The 18,740-nt window shown below is 46.5% G+C and overlaps 1 protein-coding gene across 6 annotated transcripts in view; it reads left to right on the top strand.

Moving 5' to 3' along the window:
- The first annotated feature begins 5,649 nt into the window (after positions 1 to 5,649).
- Positions 5,650 to 18,740, top strand: part of WIZ (WIZ zinc finger) — a 62,984-nt gene continuing 49,893 nt past the window's right edge. For 5 of the 6 annotated variants that reach the window (XM_040414717.1, XM_040414722.1, XM_040414720.1 and 2 more), the window contains exon 1: positions 5,650 to 5,774. The gene's annotated coding sequence lies outside the window, so the exon portion shown is untranslated. Of the gene's footprint in view, positions 5,775 to 11,727; positions 11,754 to 18,740 lie in introns of those variants that run through there. The other variant, XM_040414718.1, reaches the window with a different exon arrangement.

Here is an 18,740-nt window from a genome sequence, read left to right on the forward strand (position 1 = left end):
CTCCTAAAGAAGAAGCTGACTGAACCCCCTGTCCTGGGTTACCCGGATTATCAGAAGCCGTTTCACCTCTACACGGATGCCAGTAAAAGAGGCCTGGGAGCCGTGTTGGCTCAGGTGCACGACAACAAAGAGAGGGTGATTGCCTACGCCAGCAAATCCCTGAGGGTAGCTGAGAAAAACGATCAGAATTATAGTTCCTTCAAGCTGGAGTTCCTTGCCTTAGTGTGGGCTGTGACTGAAAAGTTCAAGGACTACCTTGCTGCCACTCCATTTTTCGCCTTCACGGACAATAATCCCCTGGCACATCTGAATACAGCCAAGTTGGGAGCTCTGGAGCAAAGATGGGCCTCCCGCCTTGCCAACTATGACTTCACTGTGAAATACCGGGCAGGCCGCTCCAATGATAATGCTGATGCCCTGTCTCGGCTCCCCACTACAGAAGCACCAGATGAACCTAAGGATGCCTGGGAAGAGGTGGAGATGCCGGCGTTTTACAACAAATTTGCTCAGCAGGATAATGTTCGCACTGAAAATCACTCAGCTGCTGATTCCTCTTCATCAAATATTCCTGAGTCCAGGAGCGAACAAGAAAGGTGGATTAAGCTTCAGTCAGAAAGTTGAGTCCTCGGTAAACTGCTCGACTTCCTTACTAGTGGAAGAACTCCTGAGAGAGTCCGCAGGAAGAGTGCAGACCCAGAACTATTGAGACTGTGGAGACAGCGCCACCAACTCTTCCTTCAAAAAGGCCTGTTGCTTAGAAGGAGCCTGGATCCAGTGTCCTGCGATAAGGTGTACCAGATCCTCATACCACGTCGAGACGCCAGTCTGGTGTTGGAGATGTATCTTAACCAGTCCGGACACTTCGGCGTGCAGAAAACTGAGGCCACCATTCGCAGGAGGTTCTATTGGATCGGGATGAGAGAAGACATTGAAAAATGGTGCCGGGAATGTACTGCCTGTGCCGTCGGGAGAAGTGAGCGCCATGACCAGAGAGCGCCTCTCCATCCTATCGTGAGTAAAACTCCCTTAGAACTTGTTGCCATTGATCATGTGAAGTTGGAGCCAAGTCGCTCAGGGTATACCTATGCCATGACCATTATTGATCACTTCACTAAGTTTGTCGTAGCAGTGCCTGTGAAAGACCTGACAGCCAAGATTGCGGCGGAGGCGTTCTGGAAGCATTTCCTCCTACCCTTCGGCTGCCCAGAGAGGATCCTCACCGATCAGGGGTCTGCGTTTGAATCACAGTTGTTCCAGGAGATGTGCCTGCTACATAATTGCCAGAAGGTCTGGACCACCGCCTATCATCCGCAAGGTAACGGACTCTGCGAAAAAATGAATCAAACTCTCATTGAAATGTTGAGAGCAGTGCCCCCTGAGACAAGGGGTAATTGGCCTACTCTGCTGCCACAACTCATGTATACATATAACAATACAATTCACTGCTCCACCGGGTACACGCCCTTCTATCTGATGTTCGGCCGTCAAGGGAGGCTACCTGCTGACCACTCCCTGGATGTACAGGTGCCTGACGTCATCAATCCACTACCAAAGACTGATTGGGTGGTGGAGCATCAAAGAAAGTGCCCGAGAGCGACAGCAGAGAGACTATGACCTGGCTGCTCATGCGGAACCTCTAGCTTTAGGAGACCTGGTGTGGTTGAAAAATAACCACTGAACCGGTAAATTAGACAGTAAGTAGGAAAGGACTCCCTACGTCATTTCTGCTATCCCTAATGCTGAGGCCCACATTTATCAAATTTCCAGAGAAGATAAAGGATCCCAAATTGTACACAGGAATCGTTTAAAACCCTGCATAGAAGGAGAAATTGCACCAGGGGATATTGAGCCAGAGTCTCCTGAGCCCGAGTTGCCAGCCCAACCTACTGATCCTATGCAGGCTGTTGAGAACCTGATACATGACAAAGAGCCACTTCATTGGTTCCTCACACTCTGGTTGAACTTGGTGGTACCAGCTCCAGTTCCTGCTAGTCCTCAACCCCAGGATGACCTGTCCCAGAGTGTACCTGAAAGAGCTCCAGAGCCTGTGGACTCCTCTCACCCTCCTGAACCAAGGCAGGAAGAACCTCTGCCAGTAAGAAGGTCCACGCGGTCTACTAAGGGGCACCCACCTGTAAGATTCGGAGACTACATTGTGGGCCAGAGTAGCCCCTCCCGGGAAACCCCTGTTTAACTATTTACAAGACCCGGGTACGGACTCATTTTGCTCTTTTGAGCCTCCAGGAACTTATGTTATATTTGCATTTTCTATCATTATCATTATGGACTATCCTGGTTATTCCTGATACGCTGTACCAGGTCAGCGCCCCTGTTCCCTATTTTATCCTGTATGAAGAGAACGATGCCCCTTTTCACCGCACTTGTTCTTTTGCCAGCGGAGCTGCCTGATATATTTATACTGCAAAAGTTGTGTTAGTAGTATATGCCTGTTTCTCATTTTGTCTTTTAGGTTGCAGTTTCCAGCTGGGCGGGCCCCTTGTGTTGCGCCGAGGACGGGCAACGTCAAAGCAACGGGGTATGTAGTGTCCCACTAGGTAATTGTGGGCACTACACAAAGGTCAATATGGTCATTGTATTTTATATGATGTTTTATGTGATTTTCCTGTGTATTTCCTGTATCAGGCCTATTAGGGGTGTAGTTCCTCCTCCTAGACTTTAGAGGGAGCTAGGGGACCCCCTAGTATAAATAGCCAGGTCCAGACAGGAAAGGGGATGGCAGTGTAGTCCAGGAGGCTAGTGAGTGCAGTCTAGCCTGCCTGAGGTTCCTGAGTAAAGCAAGCTCAGAAGTTGCCCCACCAGGAGAAGGGTTTACCTCCTGAGAAACAAGTTCCCACAACAGAGCAGAGCAGAGCTAGTATTCCAGCCAGACAAGAAAGCTGAAGGGCAGAAGGATTTATATTGAAAGCAAGGATATATACCTGAGGAAGATTTCCTAACCAAGGATAAAGCCAACAATAGGGCATACGGGCCTTGGGATAAAGACAGACAGGATTTCTGAGGAAAAGTGCAGCCTGATCTGTAAGTGTGTTAATCCTCTGAGTATCTTGCAAGAACATTGTGCCTGCCAATTGTATAAGCCTGCTTGTGACTGCTACTGTGACATATGGAACTTTACCAAAAGACTGTAAATAGTTAATTGTTTCCAGTAAAAGGAAGTTCTGGTTCACCAAAACTTCGTGTTCCTCAATTATTCCTATTATCAATCGGTGTGCCACCGTTACCGGCACTGGCGTCACGAACTTAAAGGGATCTTGCCACCGGCACATACCTGTAACACCCAGGGCACCTCACCTACCACCGGCCTGGTCCCTATACATTGAGAGTGCCCCAGAGGACTTCTGGGCCAGCCTCTCCATCACTGCTGTACGCCTGCCCAGGGTCTCCCTATAAACTGTGAGTAACCAAGAGCAACCCTCGTTTGCCTAGTAACCGTGACCTCACTATCGCAATACCCTGCAGGGCTGCATACTGCACATACAAGCCTAAAATCACCATGCACAATGCCAAGCGTCAGCTGAACTGATGTAAAGCACTGGTAGAGCAGCAATAACGTGTTCTTTTCAGTGATGGGTCACATTTCACCACCTGCCACCGCCCCTCCTCAGTATTATCTTCATTGGTGGCAGTGGCCACAGGGTCCCCCCCTCCTCAGAATATTCATTGGTGGCAGTGGCAGCTTCCGATCGGAGCCCCAGCAGTGTATTCCTGGGGCTCCGATCAGTTACCATGGCAGCCAGGATGCTACTGAAGCCCTGGCTGCCATGGTGATCTCCCTGCTGCTGTGTGCACTATGCACAGGGCAGCAGGGAGAGTGTGCGGTCCTATTTACCCTAATAGAGATCTATCAGGGTGAATAGGACAAGGGTTCTAGGCTAATAGTAAATAAAATTAAAAAAACACCAAAATATTAAAAGTTTACGGTAAATCGTCCCCTTTCCCAATTTTATATATAAAATATATAAACAATAAAAAAAATAAACATATTACATATCGCCACGTCCAAAAAAGTGCAAACTATTAAAATATTAAAAAAAATATGTCCTATGCAGAGAACGCCGTAATAGAATTTTTTTTTTTTTTAAACTCGCGATTCGCCATTTTTTTGTCACCTTGTCCCCCCAAAAAAATAGTATAGGACTGTTCTACTATGGGCTGGACGTTCCATAAAATGCGGAATGCAGGGGGCTTTTTTGGTGTTTTATTCTTCTTTCGTCTGGTATCGAGTATCGCAATACTTTTTTATGGTATCGAAATCAAATCAAAATTTTGGTATCGTGACAACCCTACTGGGGATAGGCGATCAATGCGTTTGGTCGGACTAGACGGTAGACTTGAGGGTCACTTATACATCTGCCATTTCTGACCTGTTCACCTATGTCAGGGGTCGGCAACCTCCGGCACTCCAGGTATTGTGAAACTACAACTCCCAGCATGCCCCATTCATTTTAATGAGAAAATCCAACAAGTTCACAAGCTGGGAGTTGTGGTTCAGATCTGCTGACCACTGAACAAGAGAGAGGCGAGAGTGCACATTTTGGGGTGGGCTCCCGTTCTCATTGGGTCCAAGCTGTAGGACCCCTGTTCCGTGAGATCTCCCTACCCTCGTCCCTTCCTGTTGTGACGCGGCTGCACCGGACATGACGTTCCCAGCTTTGGAAGGAGGTGTGCCGCGCCGTGCAGGCGCACAACGACGGGGTAGGGAAATTTCACACCAGAGTTGGGGAGAAGGGCACCTAATGCTCTTGTGCCTTACCTCTCAGCTGGCCCCAGATGATCAGACACCGCGCGTGCGCAGTGAGTGGTAGGGAGATTTAACAGAACAAATGGCCATCAGATCTCCCTACTCCCACACTGCGCAGGCGCGGTTTTCGGATGGATGTTCGGTATAATAGATCTCCCTGTCCGCTGGTGTGCACGTGCGGTGTATCTCGACGGGAGTAGTTAGCCGCGCTTGCACACTGGCCTGCAATTTTTTCCTACCCTCTAACCGCTGCTGAGGCTCCTGGCGCATGCGGGGTGAAATTTCGCTACCCCATCGTTGTGCGCCTGCGCAGTGCGGCACACCTCCTTCCAAAGCTGGGAACGTCACAGGAAGTGACGAGGGTAGGTAAATTTCACGGAACACCCCTACCAATCTAATAGTTATCTCCTCCAGGGGTAGGCAACCTACGGCACTCCAGCTGTTGTGTAACTACAACTCCCAGCATACACACTTGCTCCGCTCTTCTCAGAACTCCCATAGGAATGAATGGAGCATGCTGGGAATTGTAGTTTCACAACAGCTGGCGTGGCGGAGGTTGGATGGGAGATGATTGTAATAACTGGAAGGAATACCACTTTAATACATTTTCAAATTTAAAGGGGCGTTACCTGAAACAGAACAATGACTATGAATGAAGAGTCATGAAAGTAACTAATAAGCCCCTGCACATCGTGAAATATAACAAGATGATAATGTGCACTGAAGATGTGACGTCCTCCCGCCCAGATACAGCCTATCCCGTTCCCCTCTTCAACCACATTGCACTGCCTGCACATGTTTAGGTTAGCCACGCCCATTCTTTTGCCTCCTTCAACATGGCGACGTGCCTAAGTCGGCGTCGCTGGTGACGTCACATTCCTGCGCCCAGTCTGTATTCTCTAGCTTCCCCCCCCCCCCCCTTGTCTCCTGTCTCCGGACGGATCGTCTTGTACCGGAGCCGCTCTTAAAGGGGCAATGCACCGAAACCGAGCCCGGACACCCGGACCGGGGGGTGAGACACTGGGTTGTAGAGTGGGAAGGGGCAGAATTGCCACTTTAACAGCTGTCAGTGAGGGGGGAGGCGGGAGGACGGAGGACTTGTGCGGGGCAACGGGGCAAGTGAATGGAGTCCCTGATAAGTAGCGTGCGGGGCCCCTGTGCCAGAGCTGAAGTGTGGGCAGTGGTGCTGAGCCTGGCTCTTGTACACAGTGTGCCAGAGAGGATGGCCAGTAGCCTGTGAGTGTCACCAAAGGCGGGTGCCGGTACCCATCGTCACTGCAGGAGTCACGGTGACAATTTTTGGGGACATTTACATTTCTAGGACATTTTAAAATGTATTTTTCATTATTTCAGCAGCGGTAAAGTTTGTTGTCCCGGGTTGGGCACGTGCCATGTGGGCAGTAGAAGTCTATAGCGGTCAGTCCGGTGTCACTCGGCTGTATTATAGGGCGTGCCACCACACCTGAGTACCTGCCGCACTACCGAGCCGCGGAGATCATTGCGGATCCAAGTGACACACACCCTATAATACCGCCATACTGGGGACACACCAATATACTGTACGGGTTACTATGCCGTGCTATATTCCCGTGTTGGTGCCCTCATCGTTTACCTTCTGAAGGTGGCTTTGAAATGAATGAAGTACTTTTATGGCACGTCTGATCCCTGGAAAAGTGGGATGGGTGGGCGCCTGGGCTAACGTTGTTCTAGAAATAATTACGTGCTCATTGGTGATGGGTGCTTGGCGTATTCACATGCCCGCAGGTTTAATAACCAAATGGATGGCAGTCGTTTTGGTTTGTGTATCTTTCATCCACCGCCAAAAAGTTATCCCATTTTCTACAGTGGCAAGTGTTTGTGACAGTGTATTGGCATAAGTATGGCGGTATGCTTTAAAAGCCTGTATACCAAAACTGAGCCGCAATATATGGTCCTATCGTCATAGAATCCTTTGGCGATCTAAGGCTTCGTTCACATGGCCAGTATGGATTCTATGACAGCAGTGGCTCCTGATGGGCCCCAGAACAGTGTGGTTGGTATATACGCTCTATAGGCAGTGACTTTTCTGACTCCTTATTGGCACAAATGGTTTAACATTGTTACAAAAATTTAGAGCTGTTCCTGCGCTGCCACTAGGTGCGCCCTTTGTCCACAGCAATCACTGACCACTGTAATGATTGGCGGTCATCCATAGTGACCGCGCCAGTTTTGACTGAAGAGCCCCTTTAAAGTGGTATTCTGATTGTTTCAAGTTATCCCCTATTAGGCCTCATGCACACGGCCGTTCCGTGCATTGGGGACCGCAGTTTGTGGTCCCCAATGCACCGGCAACATCCGTGCGGCAGCCAGGACGGATAGAGACCCATTCAACATGTTCTATTTTTTTTTTGCGGTGCGGAGGCACGGACAGAAACGCCACGGAAGCACTCCGAAGTGCTTCTGTGGGCTTCCGTTCCGCATCTCCCGGATTGCGGACCTATTCAAGTGAAAGGGTCCGTATCCATGATGCGGGGTGCACACGACCGTTGCCCGTGTATTGCGGACCGCAATACGGCCACGGCCGCGTTCATGGCCCTTAGATGCGCGCTGCCGCTCCATTCATTTCTATGGGAGTTCAGGAGATAGTGGAGTACTGCGCTCACCTATCCACGGAAGAAATGAATGGAGCGGCCGCGCGCAAGAGAAACCGCATGCACTGTTCATTGCAGGGGGTACTAGGCCCCCATTCTCATGATTTGTGGGGGTCCCAGCGCTGGGACCCCCACCGATCTAATAGTTATCCCCTTTCCTGTGGATAGGGGATGACTTGAAACAATCAGAATACCCCTTTAAGTGGTTTCACTTTGAGGTTATTCATTTCTGTGGACAACAGTTGGGGTTTCCTCATTCACATGTCAGTGTTCGGTCAGTGATTTCCATCAGTGATTATGAGCCAAAACCAGGATTGGAGCCTAAACAGACATACGGTAGAAGGGCTCAATCACACACAAACGTATTTTCTTTCCCTGTCCGTTCCGAACCGTATGCGGAACTATTCATTTCAATGGGTCCGTGCAAAAAAAAAAAAAAAGGATAGGACTGTTTTATTAGAGGCCAGCTGGTTCCGTTCCGCAAAATACGGAATGCACACGGACGTCATCTGTATTTTTTTACGGATCCGTGTTTTGCAGACTGCAAAATACATACGGTCGTGTGCATGAGCTCTAAGGGAAAGATCTGCTCCTGTTCTGTGTTTAGAGCCGCACCTGGTTTTTGGATCCAAATCACTGAAGGAAACCACTGACCGAACACTGACGTGTGAATGAGGCAGATAGATGCCGATTTCAATTCCAGCTGATAGAAATGTGTCCAGGTCATGTGATGATCACACAAGTGCATGTTTTTTTGGAGAACAATGGAACATACCTTTTAACCGGAGGTTTTTGCGTTTTCATTTTTCTCCTCTCTCTTCCTTGAGCCATAACTTCTTTTTTTTATATATTTCCGGTCACATAGCTGTATGAGGGCTTATTCTTTTTTAAGGACAAGTTGTACTTTCTAATGCCAGCTTTAATTATGGCATAAAATTTAGTGGGAAGCAGTAAAGAAAATTCCAAATGGGGTGGAATTGGAAAAAAAACGCAATTGCGCTACTGTTTTACGGGTTTTGTTCCCACAGCGTTTTGTTTGCGGCAGAACTGACCCATGCCCTTCATTCTCTGGGTCAGTACAATTACAATGATACTCCACGTGTATAGGTTTTTTATGTCTAAATAGTGTAAAAATAAATGTAAACTTTATATACATACAGTACAGACCAAAAGTTTGGACACACCTTCTCATTCAAAGAGTTTTCTTTATTTTCATGACTATGAAGGCATCAAAACTATGAATTAACACATGTGGAATTATATACATAACAAACAAGTGTGAAACAACTGAAAATATGTCATATTCTAGGTTCTTCAAAGTAGCCACCTTTTGCTTTGATTACTGCTTTGCACACTCTTGGCATTCTCTTGATGAGCTTCAAGAGGTAGTCCCCTGAAATGGTCTTCCAACAGTCTTGAAGGAGTTCCCAGAGATGCTTAGCACTTGTTGGCCCTTTTGCCTTCACTCTGCGGTCCAGCTCACCCCAAACCATCTCGATTGGGTTCAGGTCCGGTGACTGTGGAGGCCAGGTCATCTGGCGCAGCACCCCATCACTCTCCTTCATGGTCAAATAGCCCTTACTTTCAAAGTTTTCCCAATTTTTCGGCTGACTGACTGACCTTCGTTTCTTTAAGTAATGATGGCCACTCGTTTTTCTTTACTTAGCTGCTTTTTTCTTGCCATAATACCAATTCTAACAGTCTATTCAGTAGGACTATCAGCTGTGTATCCACCTGACTTCTCCTCAACGCAACTGATGGTCCCAACCCCATTTATAAGGCAAGAAATCCCACTTATTAAACCTGACAGGGCACACCTGTGAAGTGAAAACCATTTCAGGGGACTACCTCTTGAAGCTCATCAAGAGAATGCCAAGAGTGTGCAAAGCAGTAATCAAAGCAAAAGGTGGCTACTTTGAAGAACCTAGAATATGACATATTTTCAGTTGTTTCACACTTGTTTGTTATGTATATAATTCCACATGTGTTAATTCATAGTTTTGATGCCTTCATAGTCATGCCTTCAGTGTGAATCTACAATTTTCATAGTCATGAAAAAAAAGAAAACTCTTTGAATGAGAAGGTGTGTCCAAACTTTTGGTCTGTACTGTGTGTATATATAGATATAGATAGATATAGATAGATGTATATGAATTCAGGCAGCACTCACTTTCAGGGATTGTCCAGTGCACGCGTCTCCCCCTTGACAACGGGCATGTATATTCAGGAAAAATCAACGCAGCACTCTTCTTGTAAAAAACGCAGTGACTTTATTCACACATGTGATACAAAACAGGCAACATTTCAATCCCCTTCCGGGATCCTTCTCAAGACTTGGCTTGAGAAGGATCCCGGAAGGGGATTGAAACGTTGCCTGTTTTGTATCACATGTGTGAATAAAGTCACTGCGTTTTTTACAAGAAGAGTGCTGCGTTGATTTTTCCTGAATATATATATATATATATATATATATATATATATATATATATATATATATATATATATATATATATATATATATATATAATTTCTGACCCCCATAACTTTTTTTATACTTATGTCTACTGAGCTATATCTAATTTTTTTGTGGGACAATCCGTAGTTTTTATTGATACCATTTTGGAGTGTGCATGACTTTTTGATCACGTATTATTACATTTTTCTGGGTAAGAGAAGCAATGAAAAAAAGGGCAAATCGGCCATTTTGACCCTTTTTCCCATTACACCATTCACCGTATTGGAATTTTTTAAAAATATTTTAATAGTACGGGCATTTTCGGTCACGGCGATACCCATGATCTTTATATTTATTATTATTTTTTTATTATACAGAAAGGGGTAGTGATTTAAAATTTCTATGTTTTTTTTATTTTTTAACCTTTTTTAAAAAAAATATTGTGATGATTTTGAAGCTCATATATGAGCCTATAAATTCAGTTTTTTTATTTTTCATTTTGTGCTATCGGGGATTTTAAAAATGAGTTTGAAACAGCAGAGACTTGCCGGCCATGACGCCCTCTGCAAGTGCGAACGGGCGCCATGTTTACACATCGCTCCAGCGCCGTACATGTACGGCGTTGGTAGCGAAAGGGTTAATTGAGAGGCCTGCTTTCTTTATAGTTTACTCCGAGTGGATAGCAGATGAACTTTCTTTGAAGTGTAAAGTTTAACACGAAGTAAGGAGCATGGATGCATTACCAGACTACCGAGGGTTTGTTTGTAGTCTGTTACCATGGAGACAGAGGTCTGCATAGGAGCTGTAGACACACAAAACAGATAAATTGCTTCTTTTTCTCATTTTGGATGGCTTGGGGTCGTAAGAAAACTTTGGCGGAAAAGAGGACATAGCCTTTCGTTAATGTTTTGGAGGAAATATTCCTTAAAGGGGCTGTCTCACTTCAGCAAATGGCATTTATCATTGAGGCACTTACTAATGTATTGTGTTTCTCCATACTGCCTCCTTTGCTGGCTGGATTAATTTTTCCATCACATGGTGCACTTTTTGTTTCTATGGTTACGACCATCCTGCCATCTATCAGTGGTGGTCGTGCTTGCATACTATAGGAAAGAGTGCCAGTCTATGCGCGCGCCCACAGTTCCAGCCACCAGAGAGGTCAGTGCTTTTTCCTATAGTCTGCAAGCACGACCACCACTGATGGATTGCAGGCTGGTCGTAACCATAGAAACAAAGTGTATAATGTGATGGAAAAGTGAATCCAGCACAGGAGACAATATGGAGAATCACAATACATTAGTAAGTGCCTTGTAGTAACTTTCTCTACATGATAAATGCCACTTGCTGAAGTGAGGCCTCCCCTTTAAGGTGCATTCACATGACCGTATAAATCGTGGCGCATCCGCTTTGCAATTTAGCGGTGCGGGTGCGGACCCATTCATTTCAATGGGGCCGCAAAAGATGCGGACAGCACACCGTGTGCTGTCCGCATCCGTTGTTCCGTTCCGCGGCCCCGCAAAGAATATGGAGCATGTCCTAGAATAGGCATTCTCTATATAGCGCTGGCCATGTGCGGTCTGCAAAATGCGGAATGCACAAGGCCGGTATCCGTGTTTTGCGGACCGCAAAAACACTTACGGTCGTGTGAATGCACCCTTAAGGGGATTTCTGGTTTAAAAAGAAAAATCTGGAAAACCCAGAAACCAGCACGGCCCCTGGGAAGTGTTGAAATGGGAGTGGCGGGGTATAGGCAGGGTGTTATTTTTTACAATTGTGTTTAAGCCATTCTGACCCATTTTAAAATCACATTTCAAGTGCCTTTTTTTTTTTTTTTTTTTCTTTTACAGTTTGCACTGGTGTTTTTCTTGGAGTCCTATAGAGAAGTGTACAGAGACAATGCCAACATGTACACAATGCTGCCTTTTGATAAAAAAAAAAAAAAAAGACATAGACCCCTAAAATACTACACAAACATGAAAAACCATGTGGGGCAGATTTACTAATCCCGCACAGTGTTTCACGTCTGCATTTTTAATTCAGGTTTTGAGATCCGGCAGAGGATGTCAAAACCGGAATTAAAAGGATCCGTTCCATTTAATACCTCCGGTTGGCTCGGCCAGATCAAAGCTGAACAAACCGGATCAGAAATGAAAATCAGTCAATGGGCGGCGTATGTTTTTTTTTTTTTTGTTTTGTTTTTAAACGAAAATAATGGATCAGGCACCTTTGACTTACATGGATTTTCATGCCTGATCAGGTTTGTTTAGTTTTCCAAAGCAGACACAAAATCACAACTAAGGCCTCATGCACACGACGGTGCATTTTTTGCGGGTCCGCAAAAAACGGAAGCCGTCCGTGTGACCTTCTGCAATTAACGGAATGGGCGGCCCATTGTAGAAATGCCTATTCTTGCCCGCAAAACGGACAAGAATAGGACATGCTACTTTTTTTTGCGGGCGCCACGGAACGGAGCAACGGATGCGGACAGCACATGGAGTGCTGTCCGCATCTTTTGCGGCCCCATTAAAGTGAATGTGAAAAACGGCGGCTCGGATGCGGACCCAAACAACGGTCGTGTGCATGAGGCCTTAGGCTATTTTCACATACGACCGTCTGCATTATGCGTTATGAACAGATGCGGTTGTATTATCTCTAAAATGGCCAAGACTGATCTGTCTTTCACACTTGCGTTTTGGCTCCGTTCAGTCTCCATTCCGCTCTGGAGGCGGACACTGAAACACTGCCTGCTGCGTTTTGGTGTCCGTCTGATGAAACTGAGCCAAACGGATCTGGCACAATAGAAAAGGGATCCGTCCTCCCATTGACTTTCAGTGGTGTTCAAGACTGATCTTAAAGATAATACAAACGGATCCGTTCTGAACGGATTCAGATGGTTGTATTAGCGTACTTTCACTCTAGCGTTTTTCTTTTCCGGCACTGAGTTCCGTCCTAGGGGCTCAATGCCGAAAAAGAACTGATCAGTTTCATCCCCATGCATTCTGAATGGAGAGTAATCCGTTCAGGATGCATCTGGATTAGTGTTGAGCGAACTTGTGTTTTAAGTTCGGCGTCTAAAGTTCGAGTTCAGGTTATCGAAGTATCCCGTTATGGATTCTAAATTCCGTGGTAGCGGAATCCATAACGGGATACTTCGATAACCCAAACTTTAGACGCCGAACTTAAAACACAAGTTCGCTCAACACTAATCAGGATGTCTTCAGTTCAGTCGTTTTGACTGATCAGGCAAAAGATAAGACCGTAGCATGCTACGGTTTTATCTACGGCCAAAAAAACAGAAGACTTGCCCGGATCCGTCCTTCCCGTCTGTGCATGCGCAGATTGAAAAAAAAGGTGAAAAAAAATAAATGCCGGATCCGTTTTTTCCGGATGACACCGGAAAGACGGATCCGGCATTTCAATGCATTTTTCTTTCTGATCAGGCATTTTTAAGGATCCTGATCAGTCTTTCAGATGCCATCGGTTGGCATACGTTTTGGCAGTTCCGGCAACAGAACTGCCGCAAGTGTGAAAGTACTCTTATCGGAACGGATCCGTCCATAACGGATCCGCACAAAATGCAAGTGTGAAAGTAGCCTTTTTTCTTTTGTGTGCGAGAAAACGGATCCGTCCCCATTGACTTTCATTGCAAGTCGTGACTGATCAGTTTTGCTCCGTATCCCAGGACGCACTCGGAAACACTGCTTGCAGCGCTTTTGTTTGCGTCATGGGAATCCAATGAAACTGAAAGGAATGCATTCTGGTGAACTCCATTCCCTTCAGTTCAGTTTTGTCCCCATTGACAACAAATGGGGACAAAACTGAAGTGTTTTCTTCCGTTTTTTTTTTTTTTTTTAGCAAAAAGGGAAAACGCAGATGTGAAAGTAGCCCTAACTGCTGGACTGATGCATCCTGATCAGTTTTGTCCCCATTGGCAATGAATGTTTAAGGCTGAGTTCACACGGGCGAGTATTCCGGGCGGGTGCGATGCGGGAGGTGAACGCATTGCACCCGCACTGAATCCGGACCCATTCATTTCTATGGGGCTGTGCACATGAGCAGTGATTTTCACGCACCACTTGTGCGTTGCGTGAAAATCGCAGCATGCTCTATATTGTGAGTTTTCCACACAACGCAGGCCCCATAGAAGTGAATGGGGCTGCGTGAAAATCGCAAGCATCCGCAAGCAAGTGCGGATGCGGTGCGATTTTCACGCATGGTTGCTAGGAGACTATCGGGATGGAGACCCGATCATTATTATTTTCCCTTATAACATAGTTATAAGGGAAAATAATAGCATTCTGAATACAGAATGCATAGTAAAATAGCGCTGGAGGGGTTAAAAAATAATAATTTAACTCACCTTAATCCACTTGCTCGCGCAGCCCGGCATCTCTTCTGTCTTCATCTTAGCTGTGTGCAGGAAAAGGACCTGTGGTGACGTCAGTCCGGTCATCACATGATCCATCACCATGGTAAAAGATCATGTGACGGACCATGTGATGACCGGAGTGACGTCACCACAGGTCCTTTTCCTGCACACAGCTAAGATGAAGACAGAAGAGATGCCGGGCTGCGCGAGCAAGTGGATTAAGGTGAGTTAAATTATTTTTTTAACCCGTCCAGCCCTATTGTACTATGCATTCTGTATTCAGAATGCTATTATTTTCCCTTTTATAACCATTATAAGGGAAAATAATACAATCTACAGAACACCGATCCCAAGCCTGAACTTCTGTGAAGAAGTTCGGGTTTGGGTACCAAACATGCGCGATTTTTCTGCGCGAGTGCAAAACATTGTAATGCGTTTTGCACTCGCGTGAGAAAAATCGCGCATGTTTGGTACCCAAACCTGAACTTCTTCACAGAAGTTCGGGCTTGGGATTGTATTATTTTCCCTTATAACATGGTTATAATCTACAGGACACCGATCCCAAGCCCGAACTTCTGTGAAGAAGTTCGGGTTTGGGTACCAAACATGCGCGATTTTTCTCACGCGAGTGCAAAACACATTAAATTTTTTGCACTCACGCAGAAAAATCGCGCATGTTCCCGCAACGCACCTGCACCTTTTCCCGCAACGCCTAAGGCTTCTTTCACACTTGTCCTGCAGGCTGTTCTGGCAGCGGTTTTGTCTGGTCGCCTCCCGGTATGTTTGCCATGCTGTGGCCGCATCTCCCGCCAGTCCCTATTATAGTGAATGGGGCCGGGGTGGACTTCCGGCAGCACACGTGTGCAAGTGTTAGCACGGATCCGGCAGGGGAACAGCCAGTGTGAACGTACCCTTAAGCCTCGTTCACATTTCCGTTTTTCACCGCATTTTCCGCGGACAGCACACGTCCCCATTGATATAAATGTGTCTGTTCATATTTCAGTATTTTTTTTACTCACCGTGGGTCAGTAAAAAAATCACGGGGACATGCACTACTTTAATCCGTGATGCGGACCAAGCACGCCTATTGAAGTGGTGCGTCCGTTTTTCACTGAAGACTAATAGGAGATTCTTTGGAAATTAATTTTCAGCTGAGCAACGCCGGTGAATAACGGATGACACACACGGATGGTAAAAACGGACACATGGACCAACTATGGATCCTTCACGGATGAAACGTGCGCTTTTTTCACAGATGAGACACTGACACGGAAATGTGAACGAAGCCTTATTCAGGTTTTAAGATTCTCTGCTGGATCTCAAAACCTGAATTAAAAATGCAAATGTGAAAGTAGCCTTTGTCTAAATATGCACCAAATGAATCACCGTGGCTCAGGCAGGATACGTTTGGCGGACGGTTAGACTTTACACCAAATATTAGTTATCTGACCTTGCAAGAGAATCTTGTGCCAAAATTTTGGCGCAAATTGGTGCACGTTACCCCATTCCTGATCTTGTTAAGCCACACCCCCCTGTAATGTGCGGCACAGTTGATTATTGTTTTTAACTTGGGCCTTGTTCACACATTCGTTATTTGATCAGTGTTTGCGGAGGCTACGCAGAGATCAGGTATAAGTGAAAGATCTGCCCCTGGTTTTGGCTCACAATTGCAGATGGAAATAACTGATGTGTGAACAAGGCCTTACTTTCTTTTTAAAAATTCAGGGGCAGCCATGACGGTAAATGTGGCCTTGTGTATGTGGTACTAGGGGTTGTCCAGGGCTTTTTAAACAATGGCCTGTCCACAGCATAGTCTGACAACCTGCACCCCTGACAATCAGCCGGTCTGTTTAGCTCCGTCGACAGAAGTCTGTGCTGGAACACTGTAGCAGCGGCAGCTCTCTACTACAGCGCTGCTCCCATCGAAGTCAATGGCAGCAGCGGTGTCCACGGTGCTGGGTAGCGCCAATCCTTACTTCCGTCGACGAAGCTACACAGACCTGCTGATTGTCAGGGGTACAGGGTGTCAGACCCCCACCGATCAGATAGTGATTGCTTATCCTAAGGAAAGGCTGTCACTTTAATGGGGTTGTTGACGAATGGGGACCTTTTCTACAGACAGCGGAATGAGGCCCGATCCTCAGCGGTATTCATAATTACCTTCTGTTTGACGGTGGGTCACATGACTGCTGCAGCCAGTGACTGACGACAGGGGTCACAGTGACATGACTGCTGCGGCCAGTCATTGGCTGCACTGGCCACGTGACTTGGCCTTACACTGTATGATGACACATGGAGACCCGGGACCCGCAGAGCCTATGGGGCAGCGATTGAGCCACAACCCAGGCACGCCCACGCTGCGGTGGTCTGTAGAGGAGGTCCCCCATTTGCGAACAATCCCCCACTGCACATCTGTTTCAGTAAGCAAAGTGGTGTTTCTTGAGTATTTATTCTTATGAGTCTCTTTTGTGCTGTTCCTCTGTTATTCCTACTAAAAGTTTATGAATTAATTCACATCTGGGTGTTACCAGGTTGGGGGGGCGGTGTCCTTGCCCAGTCGGACATTATTCAATCAGTGCTGCCAGCGACAGACTGTGCGGGACAAACCCCTAACAACGCTCAGTTAGACCTTCATTCAGAAATGTCAAGCAGGAATAATAGAGGAATGGCTCAACATAGTCATATAAAATGCTACAGAATTATTAGAAGGGGAATGCAAATAGTAAGGCCTTGTGCACACCACCTTGCTGAAAAGACATGTACGCCAGTAGTAAAAGAGGCAAAAAGTGCAAATTAGGGTACAAATATGGATACACCGCTATTTATGACTTTTTTTTTTTTTTTTACGTCCCCTTGAGCCAAGAGTGGGGAGATGAGTTTGCTGTGCGACTTCCGCCCGTCCTGCTCGGCTTGACTGACGGGTCTCTCACCGTATGCAAATATTACAGACCTGTCAGTCAGGGCGAGAAGAAGCCGCTCGACACGCTCTTCTCCTTCTGTCTCACTTTTAATACTACAGGCCTCCATAGTCAACACTGTCTAATAGTGAGAGGGTCTGTGGTTGCCTATCAGAGCTCAGCTTTCATTTCGTAAACTGCTTTGGACAAATGAAAGCCGTGCTCTGATTGGTTGCTATGGGCAACTGTCAGTTTTGAGAAACGAGGCCTTGTTTTGTTTTTTCTCATGACCGAGCTGCAGTCCGCACACAGCCCATTGACAATAGGGGTACTATTTTTGGACAAAATGGCTAGTAAAGACCCCCTACAATCTCTATAAAGGTGCTATGGGGCTCTTCCCATTGCTATCCTCCGGGACCCCCATTGGTTTGGCTTGATGATATCATTCCTTGCTGAAACTGAGGTAAACCTATAAATCCTAAGACCATGGGGCACAGTTACTAATCCGGCCTTATATTTAGACAGTGTAAATTTAGATCAGGCAGTTTAAAGGGGTATTCTGGGGCATGCTATTAAATAAAAATGGGGTCAGAGAATGCTGAAGTAACTAACGGTGAGTACTCTCCTTACCTCATGTCCCCTTCTCTGGCTCAACGTGCTGGGAAAAGCTTGGACTGCTTGCTCACTGCCTGAGACGGGTCATCACAACCCCATTATTATTTAAAATACGCCTTTTAAGGGTGGGCCCACCTGGGACGTTGATGGCATATTACTAGGATATGCCATCAATGTCAGACAGGTGCTGGTCCCAGAGAACAGTGCCCCCCTAAGTGAAGGAGAGCCCACCACGTATGTGCGGCGTCCTCTCCCATTCACGAGCATGCCCACCCCTCCATTCAGTGCTATGGGACTGCCGGAAATATTGAGCCAGCGCTCACCTGTTTTCGGAACTCCTATAGCGGTGAACAGAGGGAGGCGCATGCACGGCTGCTCTGTTTACTTCGGGGACCCCGTTCTGGAGATAGGAGCAGGTATGTTCTAATACCTCTTTGAAGGCTATGGACACCTTTTTTCAGTACTTTAGCTCACTTTCAGTGTACCTGTAGCTCTTATATCTGAACTCCTTTAATCCGCCGGCATTGGCTTTTACAGCGATGCCGGCGGATACAGCAGAGGCCCATCTACCAGGGACTGCCGGACCCCTGCAGTGATCGGGCGCGCACTTCTCCGGTGCCCGCCTGATCACCATGACGTACTATTACGGCAAATTGCGGGAACGCAGTGGCTTCCATGACGTAATAGTACGTCATGTGTCGGGAAGGGGTTAAAGAGGGAATTTATCATTTGTGGTGGTTTTAGTGTAAGTTTTATGTCTCTTTGCTTTGTGAGATTGCACAAAATGTATCAAATGGCATACAGTAATAACATATTTGGGGCAAGTGCAATGTGGTGTACTCCTATGGGTCCATTCACACATCCGTATGTGTTTTGCAGATCCGCAAAACACGGACACCGGCAATGTGCGTTCTGCAATTTGCGGACTGCACATTGCCTGCACTATAATAGAAAATGCCTAATCTTGTCCGCAATTTTGGACAAGAATAGTACATGTTCTATTTTTTTCAGG

Source organism: Bufo bufo, chromosome 1 (genome assembly GCF_905171765.1).
Source record: "Bufo bufo chromosome 1, aBufBuf1.1, whole genome shotgun sequence".
Classification (NCBI taxonomy): domain Eukaryota; kingdom Metazoa; phylum Chordata; class Amphibia; order Anura; family Bufonidae; genus Bufo; species Bufo bufo.